An 18536-nucleotide genomic window follows, 5' to 3' on the forward strand; every position below is an offset into this window, starting at 1 on the left:
GCTGTAGAGGGGGGCAGAGGCCTATCCAGGAAAGGTTCTGTCATCACACTCAGTATTCTGGCCTCATCCTGCGGGAGTGAGAACCACTGGAGTAGTGAAAGAGGAGTGGCATGCTGAGGTTTTGTGTTCCACAAAAATGTCTCAGACAGTAACGATTCCAGACGGAGAAAAGAAAAATGGGGACTCAAAATAAGGCATCAGCAATGCAGGCAGAAAAGGGGATGGACCTAAGAGGTATATGGGTGGGAATCCCATATTTGCGGGACCCATGCTGATTTGCCTTCCTAAAACATCCCAGTGGGCTCTGGGCTGGACCCTGCTTCATCCCGCCTGCCTCCCCGTCATCAAGCATTGTCAGTGAGAATGAATCACCAGACTCAGGCAAGGGTGCAGGACCATCATTTGGGGACCATGTGATTCAGGTGGAGTCCACGGCCCAGGCCTGGCCAACCGGAGCACTGCATTTCGACTGGCCCGCTGGTTGTTTTAGGGATGGGCACACGGGCCAGAGTCAAAGGTAGGCAATGACACATTCCTGGATGCCCTAGAAAGGAACTGTCCCTCTTTCCCCAGAGCCTGCCAGGATGTGGCTGCACCGCCAGGGGCAAGGGTCTAACCACGACGGGGAGCCTGAGACAAGACCCAACATGGGAGAGAACGGAGTGCAAAGCAGGAAAAACGAGAAATGGCACTCTTATGGCGTCCTTTAAGCCCAAATCAAGCCACATCGAATCCCTTTTGCTTAAGTCAGTTTGGATCTAGTTTTCTGTCATCTACTTGAGTCAATCCCATGGCTTCACCCCTGGCCCAGCACGGAGTCAGCTGCCCTGTCTTCAATGTCAGGTCCCTTCCTTGGCCCCTTAGACTGTGGTCTGTCTCCTCCCAGGCCTGCTGGGGCCCAGGCCGACCACCTGAGGTTTGCATCCCGTAAGATCCCTGGGGTCATCCCCAGGAACACCTGCACTAGACCTAAAGGAGCAAATGCCTGATGTAAGAACAGAGCAATTGCTGGAAGGACTCTGGGGAGGGGGCTCAGAGGGCCACAAACACCCTCTTCTCCAGGAAACACAAAAGTCATACACTGCTTGTTCATCCTCCTTATTGAAGTGGGGCCTTCCACCTTGGCTACATTGCAACAGGCATATTTAACATCACCCCTTTCAATCTGTGACAGCCATTTCTGCATTCTCGTCATCGCCATTAACATAGAAAGAGCTCTATAATGACTCCCAGCCTTACTGAGCATCCTTTCCGTTTATCTCATTATAAATAAAACTATCTTGTTATTTGGGTAAACTAGAAAAAGAAACGTTCTGTGTCAGATGTCACGGGGCAACTGCTTCTTGTTATTTCATCATATCGAAAGGAGTTGGAGCGGCTGCTGAAAATCTGCTCCCATTTTTGAGTTTCAGAGAAGAAGCTTGGACATCAAACCCAGTGGATCCTATGGGGCCCCTGCGTTTTCTGACAACTCCCTGGTATTTTCTGTCTTTGCACAAAGCAATGCCCAGGAAGACATGAGATGGTGGGGAATGGGGAGGGGGTGGAGCTAGGGGAGATCCAGAGCTGGCCAGAAATTCCCCCAGTCACCCACCATGTCCAAGTGGGCAGCAACGGGGGGAAGGGGAGCCCGCAGTGATTGACCAAAGCCAGCTGTCAATGCCCCACTGGAAGCCTCCGGAGGCTTCTACCTACCCCATCAAACCAGAGGGTGGAACCTTGTGAAGCTGCCTCGCCTCCTCTTTCTCTGAGTTCTAATGGTGGACCTGCATGGGCTGTGGCCTGCCCTCCACACCTCGGCCCACTGCTCACATCATGGCTTTTCCTGGCTGGTGGCTGACTGCTGTGGACACCTGTGCTGGGCCCTCAGGTCCCTATTCGCAGTGCTTTATGCCTCTGGGGAAGGAAACCACTTCCTGGCGTGTAAACTCAGGGCAAATCAGGATCTTTACATCACAAAGCTGTACTTAAATTATGGGCGGACCAGAAATTCTGTAATGCTCGGAAACCCTGATTCACCGGCGACAGTACCTGCTGTGGCATCAGAATGGAGACGGGACAATGGCCTTACCTCTACCCAACAGAGGAAAGACAAAATCAGAATCTACCCATAGGCAGCAACTGTTCCATAAGCAGAAGGCTTACAGGACTGGGAGACGACTACTAATGAGGCTGCAGTGTCAAGCCGTCTCGTCTGTAAAGTCTAGGAGGACCTCCATTCAGGGTGGCGTTGGGTGGGAAACCGACCCCTCACCTTGTGCAGGCCATTTGCCTGAGCCCTGACCGGAGATCATGTCCTCTCCCCACCAAACATACACACACACACACACACACTCACACTCACACCACACATACACACCGTACATACCTCTCACACACCACACACACACACAATCTCACCACACACACGCACCATATGCACACACCATATATATAACTCACTCATATCACATACTCACACCACATATGCACACCGTACACACACACCACACACACTACATGCACACCACTCATATACACACACCCCACATACACACCATACACACACACGCACACAACAAAAACTCCTCCCCCAGGAAAACCAATGGCAGTCTAGCTTGCACAATCTTCAAAATATTAGTGTCTCCATGAAGTCTTTTATATCATGGAATTGGGCTGTAACTCATTCAGACCTGACCCCAGAATGGCACTGATCGTTCAGCTTTGCTGGACAACCGCCACAAACACTCAGTGGCACATGACGGTCAGCACTTATTCTCATGCTTATGAGTGTGGCCCACTGAAGACCACTGGTTGAGGCTGGGCTCAGCAGGGCAGCCCTACTTTGCTGTGATCTCCCCACTATGGGCTGGCACCTGTTCTATATGCACTCATCCTGGGGCCCAGGAGGAAAGGGCAGCAGCCATGGGGGAAGCTGGCCACGTTCGATCCCCAGAGCCCAGGAGGGCAAAGCCAATCTGTCACGGACATCACAAAGCCCCGGGCACCCCTCACAGATGGACAAGGGATGGATCCCAGCTCTGTCACTGCTTCAGACTGAAGGGTTGGTTTCCCTTCAAAATATCATGTCGAAATCCTAATCCTCAACGAGACGGTATTTGGAGCTGGGGCCTCTGGGAAGTAGTTAAACCCTGTGGGTGAACCTCTTGTGAATGGGATTAATGCCCTTCAAACAGAGACCCCTCACCCCTCTGCCAAGTGAGGTTACAGTGTGAAGACAGCATTCAGTTAGGAAGTGGGCTCTCACCAGAACCCGACTAAGCTGGCACCCTGATCTCAAACTTCCAGCCTCCAGAACTGTGAGAAGTAAATTTCTGTTGTTTATAAGCCTATTCCATTGTGGCAGCCCAAATAGACAAAGACAGTCGCCCTGTGTTAACCCCCCTCCTCCAAAAGGAAAAACATGGCTGGACCTCCCCCAAAGCGGGGAAGGATGATGATCACCCTTGGGCTCTTCTACTTCTCCCCCCACTTTTTACTCATTCTCCAATTTTCTCTCTTCTACACCATCCTGTTCTACTGCAGAGTCGGGTGGGCGGGGACTGTGGCCAAGAGGGCAGCGTGCCTGTGGGGCTCCCTCTGGGCTTCGGCTCGGCCTCCTTGGAACACTGGCAGTTTCTTGCCGGACTTGCCTCTGCCCTACCGTCCTCCATGGAGCCCTGTGGGGTCACGTGGAAAACCTGGGCTTGGAGTCAGGAGGGTCTGGGTTTGACCATACCCGCTCACCCTGCCTGGCAGCTGACACGGGCAACAACACTCATAGTCGCTGAGCTGCTGAGGATTAGGGGCGATGGTGCATGTGGATGGGGTACCGGGGAGGCATAATGTCATGCTGGGTAAGAGATGATGTCTAGCAGTTCGGGTTTTTACTAGTTGAAACGTCAAACAGTGGAGAAGACCTTTGTTTTTTTTTTGTTGTTGGTTTTGTTTTGTTGCGTTTTTTTGCGGTACGCGGGCCTCTCACTGTTGTGGCCTCTCCCGTTGCGGAGCACAGGCTCCGGACGCGCAGGCTCAGCGGCCATGGCTCACGGGCCCAGCCGCTCCGCGGCATGTGGAATCCTCCCGGACCGGGGCACGAACCCGTGTCCCCTGCATCAGCAGGCGGACTCTCAACCACTGCGCCACCAGAGAAGCCCCGAGAAGGCCTTTGTTTAAGACCCAGCCCAACTAACGCCTCAGGACACACCCCTCCAGAGCACCTGTGTACCCCTCCTCAGGACCCAGGCAGTGGAAGAGGCCTGGTGGTTGGGATGAAGGGGAGGAGAAGCTGAGATGGTGGTGGGGCCGGTGAGAGCGGTGGGCACAGGGCCGCCTGATCCTGGCTGGGCCTGGGACCCCTCAGGTGAGGCCGAGGAGGACAGAAGGTGCCCTGAGGCCGGACGCCACTCTCCTCCAGCTTCCCCCAGCAAAGTCACACGCGACCCGCGGCGAGAGAAGGGGGGAGGGGAAGAGCTTCCCCAGGCACCCCACGGAAGCATTCACCCAAAGCGAACTGCATTTTAGTGAAAAGTCACAGACTTACCTCAGGTTGTCACAGTGTCGCTCTCTAGTGGAAACGGGGGCTGTGAGCCATGCAGAACTGTGTCGTAGAGAAATAACACGACTATTTTGATACACCCAAGTCCGTGACGGTCAAATTCACGTCTGCCACGTGCTGGGAAGGAACTCAAGCAGCAGAGTCGACGGGTGTGCCCGGGCTGACCACTGACTGCACAGAGGGTGGTCGGGGCACCGCTCGGAAGGGCTCTACGGGCAGAGACCGGAACGTCCAGGGCTCCTCCGGCCCATGTGGGCAGGCGCTGTGGGGTCGGAAAATGAGAGCTGAACGGTCTGCAAGGGAAAGACCCACAGCACCAGAATAATGAAAAGTGGGGATAAGCTTATCAGTGGAGCCTGGGCATTGGAGCTGCTCCATCACGGACTGGCTCGTGTGCCGCAGGGACCTACCTGAGCCAGGCGGGAAGGGAAAAGGCCTATGGGTACGTGGGTGGCGGACTTCCGGCGCGGAGGAGGGGCTTGGGGGGGGAGACACGCGGTGACCACGGCCCCGCCCACTCCTCCCATCCTCCCCGCCGCCCAGCTGCGCAGCCTCCCAGGTGCTGACAGCGTTTGGGGCCTCAGGGGCCTGTGAGAGGGAGGCCCAGCCCCTCCACCTGAGGGGGAGTCGAGCATAGAGTTTGTGAGCTCTGCCGGCCAATCCTGGGAACGGCACGGCTCAGCCTATAATGGACGTTGGAGGCGGGCGACATCTAGAGGCCCAGACAGGAACTGACACCTGGAAAGCCAGACCTGGAAGCCAAGGGCACAGAACAGAGGGCCCAGCCTCCTTTGCCCTAGGAGGTCGATCAGGAGCCCACGGGCTCTCCACGTGGCTCCCCACAAAACAGGCCTGGAGTACAGAGGGAGAAGCACTTTGGAGTCACTTGGACCTGAGTTCGAATCTCAGCTCACCGCTTCCAGCCATGTGATGTGGATCAAGTATTTTTTCCTCCCTGAGCCTTAGTTTCCTCCTCTGTAAAATGGGGATAATAACACCAGTCTATAGATATGGTCTCTGCCATACAAGTCACTCTGTGACAGCCCCTTGCACCCCTTCTCCCAGAAGCAGCCCTCTCCTGGCTAGTCACAGTCAGCAGTTCCCGGATGGCCCAATCAGAGCCCTCCCTTGGGATTCCCACACTGAGGCTGGAAATGCCCAAGGGGCAGGGAAGAAGCCCAGAAGTAGCTGTGTGACATTGAGATGCCCCAGGGCCAAGTGCACAGCCCTGCAGGAACGTAGCATCAATCTGCAGGTCGTCAGAGGTCATCTGCAGATTGGCTATAGGCTACAGATGGGGAGGCAGGCAGAGACCTAGGGAGGGTGTCTGGTCCCCCAACGGATGACCAGCCTTCCAGGTTTTCCCAGGACTTAAGGGACCTCTCAGGTGGTGAGACTTTCAGTCCTAGAGCCAGGCCAAATCAGGACAAGATTTTCAACCTCTGGCAGTCAGCAGAGGACTCTGCCAGGACCTGGGCTCTGGAATCTAATCACACAGAGGTAGGCACTTGTGCACATACGGCTGGGGCATCTGCCTGCCAAGCAGACAATGAGAACCATGTTGGCTGGGAGACCTGACTTCCAGGGCCACCGTGGGCTGACCCCTCGCAGACCCATCCACAGGAGACCTTATGAGTTCCCGAAGCAGGACGCAGGGGACACACATGCGTCGGGAGCCTTGCAGCTGCCTCCTCAGCACATTAACTGGCAGAATTTCTAATGATTTTAAATAAAACACTTTATGAAGGTCAAATTCCACATTTTTGCCCGCTGCTATCTAAAGTTTTAAATTCCACGTTATCATACAGTCAAATATATTACAACTGTAACCAGCTACTTGTCTAGAGGACGTTCACCTTTTTGTCGATTTTCTTGTTTCCATGTCCCTGGCCTTGTATTTACAGGAAATGCTGTCTCTGGAGCCTTTGAAAATATGACCCATCATTTTTCCTACAGATGCCAATGCTGAGGACTCTGGGGGGCCCAAAATATGCACCCCATCTGCACCAGGGCTTGAAAACTTGCTTCTCCAGCCCCTGCAGCCTCGGGTCAGAGGGTGGGGTCACTTGGTTAACTGCACGTCCCTCAGGGATTAAGTGAAAAGGCATCTTCTCAGTGAGGCCTGCTCTAGCCTCCCAATCAAAAACAGAATCACACACACACCCTCACACAATCTCCTCCTCTCCTGTCCTTTTTTTCTCTAGCACACATCACCATTTAAAGGTCCATGTATCTTCTTTTCTGTCTTTCCCACCAGAATGTAAGTTTCATGAAAGTAGGGATTTGTGTCTTTTTTCTCCATACTGGTGCATCCCTAACACCTTGAACTGGGGCAGACATAGAGCAAACACCTTAAAAATATTTGTTGAATAAAGAACTCCAGACTTTCACATAAAACATGGAAGAATCCCCCGGGAGTTATAAGACACCCCCCCCTGGTCCTTCACAAGTGGAATTCTGCACCATGGGTCAGCCGTTACTCTGGGCGTAGACCTGCCCTAGGTGTCTTACAAGAAACTCATTTCACCCCAGCAGTGGTGGAAGGTGTAGGTGGTGTTAGACAAGGATGCTGAGCTCAGATAGCAAACCTGAGAAGCTGCCAGCTACTAGGAGAGCAGGGATTCAACCCTTGGGTGAGTCTAGGTCCTGGAACCTGCAGTGGTTAAGGTCAGACCCCACAGCTCTGTAACCCCTACAGTTGGATAGCTGTGGGCAAGTTCCTTAAGCTGACCATGCTTCCTTTTTCTCACCTGTAAAACCAGGACCATGAGCACCTATGTCCCTGAGCGAGGGTGGGATTAAATGAGGTACCACGTGAGGCTTGGAGTGCTGGGCCTGTAGTGAGTGCCGGGCGCTGGAGCCGCTACTGCGCAGGCCCCAGCCCCTCTGTCACCGGGTCTGTACCTGGGCAGGGCCCCGTCATCCCAAGCTCTCCTTTGAGAGTCTGGAGGCTGATTCCCTCTATCACTCAGGACAGGACTGAAGGTCAGGAACCCCTGCTTCAGCTGTCAACTTTATGGCCAGCCCAATTCTCTCATCGTGCAGGCTCCCCAGCTGGGGGCAAAGGCTGGGGCCCTGTGAAACACAGACAGAGAAACAGACCCATGCCCGGAGGCGGGGAGGAGGAGAGAAGCGGGGACCGCAGAGGGTTCCTGATGGAGACCCCAGCCTGCCTGTTGTTCCTAGGCCTCCGCGGCGCCCTGTCTCCGGCTCTGCTGCCCACTCTACCGCCAGGACGAACCCCCAGCACAGACCCCCGTCAATCTCCCCTGCAGTTGAGAAGTACTAATTGAGCCCTGTTAACATTTTCCATCTCTCAACAACCCTGCAGGGAAAAGCTACTGTTACCGTTCCCGGACGATGGGCGGGAACCCAGGCTGCACCAGCGGTCCCCGCCCGGGCGTCCTTGGAAACGAAGTCGGAGAAGACCTCCAGGCGCAGCGGCGTCCCCCTTAGATACTCAAGGGATATCCCGCCCTGAAACAGGCGTACAAGGAGGGGGCCCAGGGGCCCTGCGACCCTAACAGGAGTCGTCCTCGGTCCCCGGCCTGGCTGCCTTTCTCCGTACTCTCCCGACCCAGACCCAGCCGCTGCTCCGGAACGGGAGCCGCGCGCCCCCGTGTGGCCATTTCTGGGAACGCAGGTCATGGAACCTGGCCACCCCAGTTCAGAACCGGCTGGGAAAATGCCCTGGGGAGGAAGCACCACCGGGGGGGGGGGGGGGGGGGGGGGCGGGGGCGGGGGGCAGGAGGAGAAAGAGGGGAGGAGGTCCCTGCAGCACTTCCACAGGCCTTACTCAAATCGGAAGACACTTGATAGAACAGGACCTCCTAAGATAGCCACACCCTGAGGAGCATCCTCTTCTCTTCCTCTTGGGGGCTTAAGAAGCACCTACTGGCCCAGGGTCTTGGCCCTCCCATGAGAACTTTAGCCTGAGCTGGGTGCAAGGCCCCTCCAGGGCTGCCCTAAAGATGTGGGACAGAACAAAAGAAGTGGCCCAGAGTAACAGGCAGCAAGACTAGCACTGCTCACTCAGCTTCATCCCTGCAGTCATTCAGCAGGACTGATGGAGTGCCCTGCAAGAGCCAGCCACCTTCCTGGCACCAAAGCTGTGTCCTCTACAGGCTACTAGAGTCTTTAGATCTATCCCCCAAATTCAGACTTACCAGAGAGCCAAGGCCCCACAGTGAATCCTGTGCACCTCAGCAGGAGGCTTCTCATCATTCCCCGCCCTCCTTCCAGCCCCAGGTGGAGACCTCCTGCACATCTGGCTCCCCTAATGTGGAAACTCATACTTAAGGAGGAGTTACTGTGTGGGAGGCACACACACCCCTCCGATAACTCCGGTGGGCACTGGTCCTACCTAACCTTATCTAAGATGGAGTATGCCCTTAAATGCATTAGGAGTAGACCGGAAAGTTTGAAGAAGGCCATCCAGGCAAGTTGCCATCACATTTTGGCCAGTCTGCCCAGGGTACATGGAAGAGGTTGATGCCATCTTTTGGATTTTGCCAGAGATTCCTGTTGTCCTCCAACAGCACTCTAAGGAAATTTTGCTTCATTTAGTCATTATGCAGAGCATGGCACACTGGGATCTGTTGACATTCACTTGATGTGACTGTGAGGGTTTGTTACTGATTGGGTAGTCAGAGAAAAGCCACTGAAACTTCTGGGAAATTGACTCAATATTGTAACACATTATGTTGAAAAAAATGGAATCACAGTAATGATGAGCTCAGTTATGTGATTGGAGACTTGTGGTACCTTCATTGTTGAAAGTGTGTGTACTTGTATGCACTTGGGATATTTTATAGTTTACAAAAATGTTATGCTCTCATCTCCCTGACTCTAGCCTTTTCAAAACCCAGAGGAAATCTGCAGAGATTGGCCTCTTAAATCCATAACCAATGCAAAAGCAAATCAGAGTGTGCCTTAGAGGGTGGAGTCTAAACCCTGGCCCCTGGACCTAGACCCTGAAGAGGACTCACCAATATACACCTGGAAACTGAAGAATATTTTACAAAGGAGAGACCTACTTCAGGTACATGGGGTTGTTCATTTTGGACTTCAGAAAAACAGACCTGCTTTCTGCTTCTTCCTCTCCCGCTGTTGGCAGAACACCCACACCCCCCCCCCCATCCCAGGACTATTTACACACATATAGAGAACCAGATGTCCCAACTGACAGAGCAAAGTTGTTTGAGACTACTGAATATTTTAGTCAAATTCTCCAACTCGAACCCAGCTTTGGCATGGTTCGTATCAGGGTCTTGCAAATCCCCTCTGGAGCCAGCCTGTATTTGGAAGACAAAGACAAGTATTCTTCTCTTGATAGCACAGAAGATTCTTAAGAGTCCTGGGCATCACAGGGCAACCACACTGCCAAGTCCACCTGCTCTCTGGTAGGAGCCAGGAAGAGGAGGGTAAATGGTCTGGACCAGCACTAACAGAAATGCAATGCTAGCCACATATGTGATTTTAAATTTATTTAAGGACACATTTAAAAATTGTAAAAGAAATAAATGAAATTAATTTTAATGACATTTTATTAAACCCAATATGAAAAAATTTATTCCAAATGTAATAAGCATAAAAATTATTAGTGAGATATTCTATATGAAATCCGGATTTTATACTTACAGGACATCTCAATTCAGACTAGCCACATTTCAAGAGCTCAGTAGCAATGTGTGGCTCACAGCCACTTTACTGGACTGTTCAGGTCTAAAGTTCATTTCTGCGAGTTCACGACACAACTGAGCACCATCATTGTCATTCTCCAAAGTCCAAACCAGGGTGTCAGGTCCTCAGTGCTGCTTCTGAAATATAACTGGGCCAAAAGTACCAAACCTGTGGGCATGGGGGCCTGTAAGATCTAGTGCATAGGAGATTGGTTCAAGATGGCAGAGTAGAAGGACGTGCTCTCACTCCCTCTTGTGGGAGCACCAGAATCACAACTAACTGCTGAACAATCATCAACAGGAAGACACTGGAACTCACCAAAAAAGATACCCCACATCCAAAGACAAAGGAGAAGCCACAATGAGACGGTAGGAGGGGCACAATCACAATAAAATTAAACCCCATAACTGCTGGGTGGGTGACTCACAAACTGGAGAACAATTATACCACAGAAGTCCACCTACTGGAGTGAATGTTCTGAGCCCCACATCAGGCTTCCCAACCTGGGGGTCTGGCAACAGGAGAAGGAATTCCTAGAGAATCAGACTTTGAAGGCTAGTGGGATTTGATTACAGAACTTCGACAGGCTTGGGGGAAACAGAGACTCAACTCTTGGAGGGCACACACAAAGTAGTGTGCACATTGGGACCCAGGGGAAGGAGCAGTGACCCCATAGGAGACTAAACCAGACCTACCTGCTAGTGTTGGAGGGTTTCCTGCAGAGGCAGAGGGTGGCTCTGTCTCACTGTGAGGGCAAGGTCACTGGCAGCAGAAGTTCTGGGAGGTACTCCTTTGCATGAGCCCTCCCAGAGTCTGCCATTAGCCCCACCAAAGAGCCCCAGAAGGCTCCAGGGTTGGGTCGCCTCAGGCCAAACAACCAACAAGGAGGGAACCCAGCCCCACCCATCAGCAGACAAGTGGATTAAAGTTTTACTGAGCTCTGCCAACCAGAGCAATACCCAGCTCTACCCACCACCAGTCCCTCCCATCAGGAAAATTGCACAAGCCTCTTAGATAGCCTCATCCACCAGAAGGCAGACAGCAGAAGCAAGAACTACAACCCTGCAGCCTGTGGAACAAAAACCACATTCACAGAAAGATAGACAACATGAACAGGCAGAGGACTATGTACCAGATGAAGGAACAAGATAAAACCCCAGAAAAACAACTAAATGAAGTGGAGAGAGGCACCCTTCCAGAAAAAGAATTCAGAATAACGACAGTGAAGATGATCCAGGACCTCAGAAAAAGAATGGAGGCAAAGATCAAGAAGATGCAAGAAATGTTTAACAAAGACCTAGAAAAATTAAAGAACAAACAAACAGAGATGAACAATACAATAACTGAAATGAAAAATACTAGAAGGAATCAATAGCAGAATAACTGAGGCAGAAGAACGGGTAAGTAACCTTGAAGACAGAATGGTGGAATTCACTGCTGCAGAACAGAATAAAGAAAAAAGAATGAAAAGAAATGAAGACAGCCTAAGAGACTTCTAGAAAAACATTAAACGCAACAACACTCACATTATAGGGGTCCCAGAAGGAGAAGAGAGAAAGGACCCATGAAAATATTTGAAGACATTATAGTTGAAAACTTCCCTAACACGGGAAAGAAAATAGCCACCCAAGTCCAGGAAGCGCAGAGAGTCCCATACAGGATAAACTCAAGGTGAAACACACTGAGACACATACTAATCAAATTGGCAAAAATTAAAGACAAAGAAAAATTTTTGAAAGCAGCAAGGGAAAAATGACAAATAACATACAAGGGAACATCCATAAGGATAACAGGTGATTTCTCAGCAGAAACTCTACAAGCCAGAAGGGAGTGGCATTACATATTTAAAGTGATGAAAGGGAAGAACCTACAACCAAGATTACTCTAGCCGGCAAGGATCTCATTCAGATTCGATGGAGAAATCAAAAGCTTTACAGACAAGCAAAAGCTAAGAGAATTCAGCACCACCAAACCAGCTCTACAACAAATGCTAAAGCAACTTCTCTAAGGGGAAAACACAAGAGAAGAAAAGGACCTACAAAAACAAAGCCAAAAAAATCAAGAAAATGGTCATAGGAACACACATATCGATAATTACCTTAAACATGAATGGATTAAATGCTTCAACCGAAACACATAGGCTCACTGAATGGATACAAAAACATGACCCATATATATGCTGTCTAAAAGAGACCCACTTCAAACCTAGGGACACATACAGACTGAAAGTGAGGGGATGGAAAAAGATATTCCATGCAAATGGAAATCGAAATAAAGCTGGAATAGCAATACTCATATCAGATAAAATAGACTTTAAAATAAAGAATGTTACAAGAGACAAGGAAGGACACTACATAATGATGAAGGGATCAATTCAAGAAAAAGATATAACAATTATAAATATATATGCACCCAACATAGCAGCACCTCAATACATAAGGCAACTGCTAACAGGTATAAAAGAGTAAATCGACAGTAACACAATAATAGTGGGGGACTATAACACCTCACTTACACCAATGGACAGATCATCCAAACAGAAAATTAAAATGGAAACACAAGCTTTAAATGACACAATAGACCAGATAGATTTAATTGATATTTATAGGACATTCCATCCAAAAACAGCAGATTACACTTTCTTCTCAAGTGCCCATGGAACATTCTCCAGGATAGATCACATCTTGGGTCACAAATCAAGCCTCGGAAATTTAAGAAAATTAAAATCATATCAAGCATATTTTCTGACCACAATGCTATGAGATTAGAAATCAATTACAAGGAAAAAAACATAAAAAACACAAATACATGGAGGCTAAACAATACGTTACTAAATAACCAATGGATCACTGAAGAAATCAAAGAGGAAATCAAAGAATACCTAGAGACAAATGATAATGAAAACACGATGATCCAAAACCTATGGGATGCAGCAAAAGCAGTTCTAAGAGGGAAGTTTATAGCAATACAAGCCTACCTCAAGAAACAACAAAAATCTCAAATAAACAATCTAACCTTACACCTAAAAGAAACAGAGAAAGAAGAACAAACAAAACCCAAAGTTAGCAGAAGGAAAGAAATCATAAAGATCAGAGCAGAAATAAATGAAATATAAACAAATCAATAGCCAAGATCAATAAAACTAAAAGCTGGTTCTTTGAGAAGATAAACAAAATTGATAAACCATTAGCCAGACTCAACAAGAAAAAGAGAGAGAGCACTCAAATCAATAAAATTAGAAATGAAAAAGAAGACGTTACAACGAACACCGCAGAAATACAAAGCATCCTAAGAGACTACTACAAGCAACTCTATGCCAATAAAATAGACAACCTGAAAGGAATGGACAAATTCTTAGAAAGGTATAAACTTCCAAGACTGAACCAGGAAGAAATAGAAAATATGAACAGACCAATCACAAGTAATGAAATTGAAACTGTGATTAAAAATCTTCCACAAATAAAAGTCCAGGATTAGATGGTCTCACAGGTGAATTCTATCAAACTTTTAGAGAAGAGTTAATACCCATCCTTCTCAAACTCTTCCAAAAAATTGCAGAGGAAGGAACACTCCCAAACTCATTCCATGGGGCCACCATCATGCTGACACCAAAACCAGACAAAGATACTACAAAAAAAGAAAATTAGAGACCAATTATCACTGATGAATATAGATGCAAAAATCCTCAACAAAATACTAGCAAACAGAAGCCAACAACACATTAAAAGGATCATACACCATGATCAAGTGGGATTTATCCCAGGGAGCAAGGATTCCTCAATATATGCAAATCAATCAATGTGATACACCATATGAACAAATTGAAGAATAAAAACTATATGATCATCTCAATAGATGCAGAAAAAGCTTTTGACAAAATTCGACACCGATTTATGATAAAAACTCTGCAGAAAGTGGGCATAGAGGGAACCTACCTCAACATAATAAAGGCCATATATGACAAAGCCACAGCAAACATCATTCTCAATGGTGAAAAACTGAAAGCATTTCCTCTAAGATCAGGAACAAGACAAGGATGTCCACTCTCGCCACTATTATTCAACATAGTTTTGGAAGTCCTAGCCATGGCAATCAGAGAAGAAAAAGAAATAAAAGGAATACAAATTGGAAAAGGAGAAGTAAAACTGTCACTGTTTTCAGATGACATGATACTATACATAGAGAATCCTAAAGATGCCACTGGAAAACTACTAGAGCTAATCAATGAATTCAGTAAAGTTTCAGGATACAAAATTAATGCACAGAAATCTCTTGCATTCCTATACACTAATGATGACAAATCTGAAAGAGAAATTAAGGAAACACTCCCATTTACCACTGCAACAAAAAGAATAAAATACCTATGATTAAACCTACCTAGGGAGACAAAAGACTTGTATGCAGAAAACTGTAAGACACTGATGAAAAAATTAAAGATGACACAAATAGATGGAGAGATATACCATGTTCTTGGATTGGAAGAATCAATATTGTGAAAATGACTATACTACCCAAAGCAATCTACAGATTCAATGCAATCCCTGTCAAATTACCAATGGCATTTTTTACAGAACTAGAACAAAAAAATCTTAAAATTTGTATGGAGACACTAAAGATCCCGAATAGCCAAAGCAGTCTTGAGAGAAAGAAACGGAGCTGGAGGAATCAAACTCCCTGACTTCAGACTATACTACAAAGCTACAGTAATCAAGACAATATTTTACTGGCACAAAAACAGAAATATAGATCAAGGGAACAGGATAGAAAGCCCAGAGATAAGCCCACACACCTATGGTCAACTAATCTATGACAAAGTAGGCAAGGATATACAATGGAGAAAAGACAGTCTCTTCAATAAGTGGTGCTGGGAAAACTGGACAGCTACATGTAAAAGAATGAAATTAGAACACTCCCTAACACCATACACAAAAATAAACTCAAAATGGATTAGAGACCTAAATGTAAGACTGGACACTGTAAAACTCTTAGAGGAAAAAATAGGAAGAACACTCTTTGATATAAATCACAGCAAGATCTGTTTTGATCCACCTCCTAGAGTAATGGAAATAAAAACAAAAATAAACAAATGGGACCTAATGAAACTTAAAAGCTTTTGCAAAGCAAAGGAAACTACAAACAAGACGAAAAGACAACCCTCAGAATGGGAGAAAATATTTGCAAATGAATCAATGGACAAAAGGTTAATCTCCAAAATATATAAACACCTCATGCAGCTCAATATTAAAAAAACAAACAACCCAATCCAAAAATGGGCAGAAGGCCTAAATAGACATTTCTCCAAAGAAGACATACAGATGGCCAAGAAACATATGAAAAGCTACTCAACATCACTAATTATTAGAGAAATGCAAATCAAAACTACAATGAGATATCACCTCACACCAGTTAGAATGGGCATCATCAGAAAATCTACAAACCACAAATGCTGGAGAGGGTATGGAGAAAAGGGAACCCTCTTGCACTGTTGGTGGGAACATAAATTGATACAGCCACTATGGAGAACAGTATGGAGGTCCCTTAAAAAACTAAAGACAGAATTACCATATGACCCAGCAATCCCACTACGGGGCATATACCCTGAGAAAACTATAATTCAAAAGGACACATGCACCCCAGTGTTCATTGCAGCACTATTTACAATAGCCAGGTCATGGAAGCAACCTAAATGCCCATCGACAGACGAATGGATAAGATGATGTGGTACATACATACAATGGAATATTACTCAGCCATAAAAAGGAACGAAATTGGGTCATTTGTAGAGATGTGGATGGATCTAGAGACTGTCATACAGAGTGAAGTAAGTCAGAAAGAGAAAAACAAATATCGTATATTAACGCATATATGTGTAACCTAAAAAAATGGTACAGATGAACCAGTTTGCAGGGCAGAATTTGAGACACAGATGTAGAGAACAAATGTATGTACACCAAGGGGGGAAAGCGGTGGGGGTGGGGGTAGGGGTGGGGGTGTGTGATGAATTGGGAGATTGGGATTGACAAGTATACACTAATGTGTATAAAATTGATGACTAATAAGAACCTGCTGTATAAAAAAATAAATTAAATTAAAAAAAAAATTTAGTGGATAGTTTGCTAAAGCCTTCACAGGGCATTCCCATCCCAGGAGTGACTGCCTGCGGAGAGTAGGAGGTTGAGTCAGGGCTCCTATATAAACAGGCACACCTGTTCTATTGAGACTCTATGCTGGATTTTCCAGGTAAATGAATGTCCACACTGAGGGAACCTCCAGCATTTTTAGTGCTGTTGTTGTTGAATTGCTAATGAAGTCCAAGACCAGTAAATCTCTTGTGATGTACTGATCTACTTTTTTTCTGGCAGTGATAAAAATGGAACACATATAAGTTCCCCTCTTTGCCTTGGCTGCCAGGAAACTCAGAACCAAGTCTGCTCTCAGTTAAAAGATATTGCCTCCACCATTACCATGTAGTTGTTGTCCCTTCACTCTTATTTTAATGCTTTGGGGATTTTGCAGGGTTTCTGTCTTCTGAAATATTAAGCAGCTTTGAAGTCTTTTGGAAACGGGTAAGGCAATGTACGTGTAAGGATGTTTCCAAATTTTACCACTAGATGGCAGCATAATTCAATAAAAATGTATTGGCTTCAGTTTCCCCCCCCCCACCCCACCCCACCCCGAACCAATTCTGCTAGTTAAATAAGTGTGTGACTTTGGGCAAGTGACTTTTAACACCCTGTGTCTCAGTTTTATCACATGAGAAAGGAAGGGCTGTTGTGAAAATGAACTGAGATGAAATATACCTTGGGAAGCGGTAATGGCCTTGTGATTGAATTGCATGGACCCTGAACCAGATGGCCTCGTTTCCAATTCTATTGTGACACTTAATAGCTGTGAAATTTTAGGCAGCTTATTTAACTTCTCTGAGCCTTACCTTCCTCTCTGTAAAACGGAGATACTGCTGCCTGCTTCATAGGATTGTTGCTAGAATTAAAAGAGTAGCACAGGGCTTCCCTGGTGGCGCAGTGGTTGAGAGTCCGCCTGCCGATGCAGGGCACGCGGGTTCGTGCCCCGGTCCGGTAGGATTCCACGTGCCGCGGAGCGGCTGGGGCCCGTTAGCCATGGCCGCTGAGCCTGCGCGTCCGGAGCCTGTACTCCGCAGTGGGAGAGGACAACAGTGAGAGGCCCGCGTTCCGCAGAAAGAAAAAAAAAAAAAGGGTAGCACAGAGTGCTTAGAATGATGACTGGCACGCATAGGACTCCAAGGGTTATTAGCTATCATGACTGTAATGGACACATACAATACGTATCAGAGTACTTGTCACAGCGCTTTTTTATAAACTAAGGTTTGTGTTACTATGCCTGTTAGTATCTAAGATGTTTGAAATGGGACCTCCATTTGGCCCACAGGCTCTTTTGTGTGTGAGGCTGTAAGATTGACTGCTGGCCCTGCTTCTGTAACACGACACTGCTATAACCCTATTAACAGGACACTGTGAATTAAAACTGCTACCTCAGTGGCTGGGCCCCTGGAAGCAGGACATCTATGGGCTGAAGTCAGCAAGGGAAGGCGGCTTAAGATAGCTGAGAAACCTCAAAACTAAATCTTGACCAAATCACCTATGGAAGAGAATGCAGAATACTTAAGACTATCCAGTACAGCTAAGAAAGGCGTTCTTGAATAAAATCAGATTATAAAAGGCCAGGTTTTCAAAGGGAAATAAAGAACTGTAACCAAGAAAGGTAACACAGAAGCAAAGATGAGAATAGTGCAAGGGAATTAAAGCCCAGAATGAAATGAAAGGAGTGGAGTTTTACTGTTATCCCAACAAGATGATGAACTGGATGAGAGGGTATTAAAAACCACCTGTGGGTTCTTCAGCTCCAGGAGGCAGAGACCACGCAACCTTCCTCTCTGCCCACCCAGCAGCCAGTACAGTGATGGCATACGTAAGATACCCAGCAAAATTACTTAAACCTGATCATCACAAGAAGTTAGAACTTCTACTTGTTTTCTCTGTTGGGGAAGAAAAAGATTTTCAGAATGGAAAATGTGGGGAAAAAACATAATGGGAAACAAATGACTGCACCTGATGAAAGACTAAAAAGGAAAAATTTTGAGTTAATTTAAGAGAATACTTGCTAACAACTCAGAGGGCCTTAAAACTGATATAGGTGTCTTAAGACATGGTAAATGCCATTATCACATTTATTACTAATAAAATTTCATTCACTCTTTTCCTGGCATTTATGGAACCATTTTCGGTAATAATGTGATATATCACTGAAGCAACTTCAAATATCCTATTATATAAAGTCT

The sequence above is a fragment of the Pseudorca crassidens genome, chromosome 16, assembly GCF_039906515.1.
Source record: "Pseudorca crassidens isolate mPseCra1 chromosome 16, mPseCra1.hap1, whole genome shotgun sequence".
In the NCBI taxonomy this organism is placed as follows: Eukaryota; Metazoa; Chordata; class Mammalia; order Artiodactyla; family Delphinidae; genus Pseudorca; species Pseudorca crassidens.